Below are 6,794 nucleotides of genomic sequence, written 5' to 3' on the forward strand. Positions count from 1 at the left end.
AATGTTTATCTGTCCTGTTCAATTCACATGAAGGTTATTGCAGATAATGCAGAAGGAATAGGTGAGAATTAGAATTGTGGAGAGCTGGAGAATTATATTAGGACATTCCAAGATCACAGCAAATTGCAGTAGCTAATAGGTTAGGACAAAATGTTGTACCCATTGGAGTAAATTACATTCCAAGCAAAAGGACTTTAATTGTGACTCTAAGTGGTAGAGTCTGCATTACATATGCCTCTATACCAATGGAAGATAATACAAAAATGAAAAGTGAAAATGTCATCAAACACAAGAAGTTGAGTGGATTTCTTTCTTTTCTAAATTTTATGTTTATTTTTAGTTTACATTGTTCATTTCCACAAGATTTGGAGTTACACATTTTCTCCCCATCTTTCCCCTACCCACAAGCTCTAAACAACAATTCCACTGTATACCCCCCCCAATCTGCTCTCTGCTACATTCTCTCCCACCCCCCTCCAACTTTCCAGTAGGGCAAGATGGATCTCTATACCCCAGTGCCTGCATATCTTATTCCACAGTTGAATGTAAAAATAAATAATATTTTTTAAACATTTGATTTTAAGATTTTGAATTCCAGATTCTTTCTCCTCCTCCCTCATCACCCACCCTTACTGGGAAGATAGGCAATTCAGTATAGGTTATACATGTGTAGCTATGCAAAACATTTCCATAGTGGATATATTGTGAAAGACTGACTATATTTCCCTCCATCCTATCCTGACCCCCACTTGTTATATTCTCTACTTTGGCCCTGTCCCTTTTCAAAATGTGTGTTTCTAACTTCCCTCCCCTGCCCCACAACTTGCCATCCCCTTCATCATCCCCCCTGTCATCACCTTCCCCCCTACTCTGCTGTAGGGTGAGATACCCTATTTGGTGTATATGTCATTCCCTCCCTACGCCGAATTCAATGAGAGTAAGGTTGGCCCATTCCTTTTTGCCTTCCTGTTCTTCCCCTCCACTGTAACAGTTTTCCTTTGCCTCTTCTGTATGGAATAATTTACTCCATTCTGTCTCATCTCATCTCCTCTCATTATATTCCTCTCAACTCTCAATTTCACCTTTTGAATATAATCCCTTCCTATTAAATTGGTCCTGTGCCCTCTGTCTATATATACCTTTACACATATATACATACACTCACATATGAATTCATATGCCCATATACACTCCTATGTAGATACATATACATATATATTAATATCCCCTTCAATTATTCTCATACAGAGAAAAGTTTCATAAGTTCCAATTATCATGTTTCCATGTAGGAATGTAAATGGACTTTGATAAGTTCCTTATGATTTCTTGTCCCTGTTTACCTTCTCATGCTTCTCTTGCTTCTTGTGTCTGCATGTCAAATTTTTTATTCAACTCTGTTTTTTTTTTAATAAAAAATGCTTGAAAGTCCTATATTTCATTGAATGACCATATTTTCCCCTGAAACATCATGCTCAGTTTTGCTGGGTAGGTGATTCTTGGTTTTAATCCCAGCTCCTTTAACCTACAGAATATCATATTCCAAGTTGTTCATTCCCTCAATGTAGAAGATGGCAGATTCTGTGTTATCCTGATTGTATTTCCACAATATTCAAATTGTTTCTTCTTGGCTGCTTGTAATATTTTCTCCTTGATTTGGGCACTCTGGAAACTGGCTATAAATTTTCTAGGAGTTTTCATTTGGGTATCTTTTTCAAGAGGTGATTGGTGAATTCTTTCAACATCTATTTTGCCCTCTGGTTTTAAAACATCAGGGCAATTTTCCTTGAGAATTAATTGAAGGGTGATTTCTAGGTTCTTTTTTTGATCATGGCTTTCAGGTAGTCCAGTAAATTTTAAATGATCTATCCTGGATCTATCTTCCAGGTGAGTGGTTTTTCCAGTGAGATATTTCACATTGCCTTCTATTTTTTCATTTGTTTGGATCTGTTTAATAGTATCTTGATTTCTCACAGCCACTACCTTCCATTTGCTCCAATCTATTTCTGAAGGAATTATTCTCTTTGGCGAGTTTTTGAGATTCTTTTTCCATCTGACAAATTCAGCTTTTTAAGGCATTCTTCTCCTCATTGGCTTTTTGAGCCTCTTTTGCCATTTGATTTAAACTTTTTTTTTCTAACACATGAAATGCCTCTTTATTGTGTAACATTTTCCAAACACCACTGAGCAGGCTCAGATAACCAAACGGATTTTCAGGCATATCTAACATTGCCATGATGTTTTTCCCTCATCAAATTCCAGTTGAAAAAGTCAGCCAACCCCAATGGCTGATTCTGTCATGTATAGGAGAATATACTGCTCTCCCTTGCCCAGCAAACTAAGGTGCAAACTACTGGGGGAGTTTTCTTTTTTCCCTTTCAAAGTTTGCATGTTTAAAAAAAATACAACTAGAACATGTCAAGTGGGATTTATTTTCAAGCATGTTGAACAAAGCAGATAAGACTCAGAGGGTAACATTTCATGATGTCTTTTTCAAGAAACAAACATTTGTTAAATTGAACTGATTCAAATAAAACCAGCTAATGAATAAATAGGCTTCTCTATTTTGGCACGTCAAATTCACCCTCTCCACAATCTGATGAGCTTCTCCTAGGGCTTCCTCAAAGAAAGGTGGAATGCAAGACATCCCATGCAATCAAGCACTTAATGACCACCTCGGGGATGGTTTTCTCAACTCACTCAGCCATAATATGGAACAGAACACAATGATTCGGGAGGCTGGGCTAAACACACGACAACAACACTAATGATAAGACTTTTCACTTCCATCTTCAGTCAACTCTGTTTTCTAAAAATACTTTTTTTATATGGAAAATTGTAGTACATTATTTATTTCCTTATTACTAATTATACAAATCAGTGCAGTTTCTATTTCCACACTTTTACAATGCCATCTCTTGATGCAGTTATTATAAAGCCTCGTGTAGTCCGGAAAGTCACAATCTCTGTGACGATGTCATGATGGCCAGCGGGGAGAGATTCTGGGCCCCTTCGAGGGGTGTCATCTGTAGGTCTAATCTTCTGTTTGTTTTGAATTTCCTGGACAACTTCTGTGCCTTCAATGATTTTCCTATAGTAGGCCACAGATGGTGAACTGCTTCCTCCAGCAACAATATAGAACTTCTCTGGTTAAGCCAGATCCCAAATCTGATCTTCATGTCAGAGCCTGTTGTTAAAAGGATAGGGTTGCCATCTGCAGGACTGCAGTAGATCCCATGAACACTGTGTGAGGAAGGCTGTAATTCAGAAAGAGGTGGTACACTGCTGGCCCAGAGAGTGAAGCTTTTGTCACCAGTTTCCATGTCCCACATGGACACCTCATTGTTGCCTTGAACAGCTGCAATTACCCATGACTGGTACAGGGGATACATTAAAAGGCATCTCATTAGAGCCCCTGAAGGATGACAATGACTAGAAATTGGCAACTGGAACCTCATGTCCCAACAAGCCATTGTTCCATTGCTTATACCAATACACAGCCAGCACTGGTGGATTTCCACAACAAACAAGGTGATGAGACCCAACTTCAAGTTGTGTTTCAGTGTCCAAGCATTAGTCGAGGACCTGAGGTCCCAGCCAACCAAGGAGCCATTCACTGTGGCATAGGCCAGAACTAACTGGGCTCCTGAGTTGAAGTGATGCATGTCTACAACCCACCCATACTCCTTCTGGTCTAAAAAGCTGCTTTGAAGGGGATGTATTTTGGGAGATTTAGGTAACTTGGAAGCTTCAATTCCAAGAAGCTGAACAGCACCATTATCAGAAACAATGGCCAGGTAATGGGATCCTTGGCAAAAGGTGAGTGTCTTGACTCGTCCTCCAATACGTGTGTATGTTAGAATTGACCTGGTGGTCGTAGTTTTCCCTTCCATTTTCTGACTTTTCCAGATTTTCACTGTGCCATCATTTGAACATGTTGCAAAGAGAGAATGCTCATCAGAGAGTCTGATGCGCTTCACAGCAGACTTGTGCTCGTGAAGATGTGCAACCAGCAGGCCTTTGGGCCGCCATCCTGGTGGGGGTGGTGTGCTTTCCCACTCTGCATTCTCCATCATATGCTTGGCTATCCTTTCCATGTGACATTGCTCTTGCTTCTGCTGGACCAGCTGCTGAAGTTCCATCTTAAATGGGGGTGACACGTATTTGGTAAGTAGAAGGTAAAACACTGCTGCTTAACACCTGCCCTGCAGGTTTCCTAATCTGGACAGTCGACACTTCTGGAGCCTGTGCAGAGGATGACAGGATTATCCCAAGGCCAGCCGAAGACTCGGAACAAAGAGGTTTGCCTGTTTGAGCGGCCTCCTGATCACTGGATGGCCCATGCCCTTTAGGAAGGTCCTGGGGGATGTGAGCTGGCTCCAGTGACCCAAACATGCTCTTCCATTCTTCATTTACATTTGAATCCTGTTTTACATGTTTCCTGGATCATCTGTCCTCTGGTTCCTGTCTGGTTTTAACAAGATAAACTTGCTTCCCAGTTATGCCGAGAGCAGCCAAGTCAATGACTCCTTTCTGGCTGCTATCATGCAGGTTACTCTGATCTACTATATTGACCTTAGCTTTATTGAATTTCATTATGAAGTCTTTCAGTGCTAAAAGCTTGTCTTCTTCCTCCTCAGTCATTCCCCATGAGAGCAATTTCTTCAAAAGCTGTGCTATAGCCAGATCCTCAGGTGGAGCGGCAGTCAAGGAGAGAGCCATTCCGTTTCTTCTGATGCATCTGCAGATGTCTGAAAAGGCTAGCAATATCTTTGGACCTCAAGGCATAATCAAAGATGGAATGGCTCACTGGCTCTTGAAACACACTGAGGAGAACAGTTTCCTTGTCAATCTCACAGGGCTGGGCTGGCAGCACAGGAGCCACCCCTCTTCCTCAAGGGCAGAAGCCAGAGAAGGCAGAGCTCCATAGTCGGCATCAGCCTGCACCTAGACCTGTTCTCAGCTCCTGCTCACCCCATCATATGAACTCAGGATCGAGGAGGGGAAGCTGCCACCATCAAGTGTGGAAGAAGCAGGGAGGAAAGGAGGCAGACTGATTTAGACTATTTTTAAAGTGTTATTTTCTTCAGTTAGGTTGTTGACTCTCTTTTCATGATTTCCTTGCAACATTCTCATTTCTCTTCCCAATTTTTTCTCCACTTCTCTTATTTGGTTTTCAAAATCCTCCTTAAGTTCCTCTTTGGCCTGTTACAAGTTCATATTTTTCTTGGGAATTTTTGGTGCAGGAGTTCTGACTTCATTTTCTTCTGCCTGTTTCATGCTTTGATCCTTTTTGTCCCCCAAAAAGGAATCCAAAGTCACATTTCTGTGGTTGCTTTGCTTCCTTTGCTTGCTAATGTTGCCACTCAATTACTTGAATTTTGAGGGGTTTTTTGCCACATAAGAACTCTGCTTCCAGAGAGGAGAGCTTTGTCCCAAATCACTGGGGTTTTCACAGCTGCATGAGCTATTGGTTGGGTGCCCTCTCTGAAGCCTCCACCTGCTCTGGCACCTGGTCATGCACCCCAGGACCTCCACCCTAGACAGTAATCCAGATCTAAGCAGGTTAAAGCAAGAACAATTACCCCTCAGACTGGTCTCTTGGTCCCCCTACAATCTGTAGGCCAGGGGCTCTGAAACAGCTATTACACAGTGGCCACTGCACCTCTGCCACTTCTCCCTCCAGGGGGCAAAGGCCAGACCACACTCCTGGACCACCCCCCTGTTCCCAAAGTCCACTGACCTCTCACTTTGTCTTTGGCCTTTATGGGATGATAAATCTGGAAACCTCCAGAGCTGCTGGTGATCCACACTCCCAAAGTCTGCTCCACGGTTGGGGTTGCTCTGAGGCTAAGACCGTGGACTCATGTGGGCCTGGGCTCGGTGCCCAGTGTGCTGCAATGGACCATTCATGCTGGCCTTCCAGGCTGTCTTCACTGGGAGGTTTGTTTCTCTCTGTCACTTGGTGGGTTCTGTAGTTCTCAAGTTTACTTGGAGTCATTTTTTATAGGTATTTGAGGTGGTTACAGGGGGAGTGCAGGGAATTTTCCTGCTCCTATGCCACCATCTTGATTCCATCCCCCCTTGAGTTGATTTCTATAATAAGAGACTCTACTTCTTCCTTCTGAAAAAAATCACATCAATTTTCACTGAATATGTGAAATTTATGTGAAATTCTAGTTGTTGGACTGAAATGTTTACAAATGAAATGAAATGCCTCCAAAAGCTTTTTTAGTGGTCTGTATATGTAGTTATATTGATGAACACTGCAGCTGGCTCCATCACTTTGGGATACTTTATGGATTAGCAGTGGGCAGTACTTGCTTTCCAAATAAACAGAAAGGAACACCCCCTTCTCTCAAGTAGCTGGAATGTTAATGGCAAAGCTTACATACATAAAAAGAAAAAATGATGCAGGGTGCAATGGAAAGAGTATTGGACTTGGATTTACAGGCCATGGATCATATCCTAACTCTGATTTTTATTTTTGTCAGGTTCCTTCACTTGCTGCAACTTACCTGTAAGTACCATTGCTCATTTGCATGAAGCACTGTAGGTGGACTTGAGGGAAGAAAGAATTGACCTTGCTAACAATGAGGAGACAGGCTGACAAATTGGCTATAACCCTTGGACTTAGATGATGTGCAAACAAGCCCTTCAAGGATCATTTTCAACCTGGCTTTCTGGCAGTTATATAATTTCCTTATATTGACAGAGCAATTACATCAAGTTTCCTGGAATACTTTCTATCTCACTCAGATGGAGTGACATGCACACTTAACCTCATAGCATATACA

General features: G+C 41.9%; 1 pseudogene; it reads right to left on the reverse strand.

Annotated features, from left to right (window-relative positions):
- Window positions 1-2,886: 2,886 nt before the first annotated feature.
- LOC138174209 (phosphoinositide 3-kinase regulatory subunit 4 pseudogene) lies at window positions 2,887-6,528 on the reverse strand (annotated as a pseudogene).
- Window positions 6,529-6,794: the final 266 nt, after the last annotated feature.

Source organism: Petaurus breviceps, unplaced genomic scaffold (assembly GCF_028583685.1).
Source record: "Petaurus breviceps papuanus isolate PSGF00001 unplaced genomic scaffold, PetGlider_PUasm1.0 688, whole genome shotgun sequence".
Classification (NCBI taxonomy): Eukaryota; Metazoa; Chordata; class Mammalia; order Diprotodontia; family Petauridae; genus Petaurus; species Petaurus breviceps.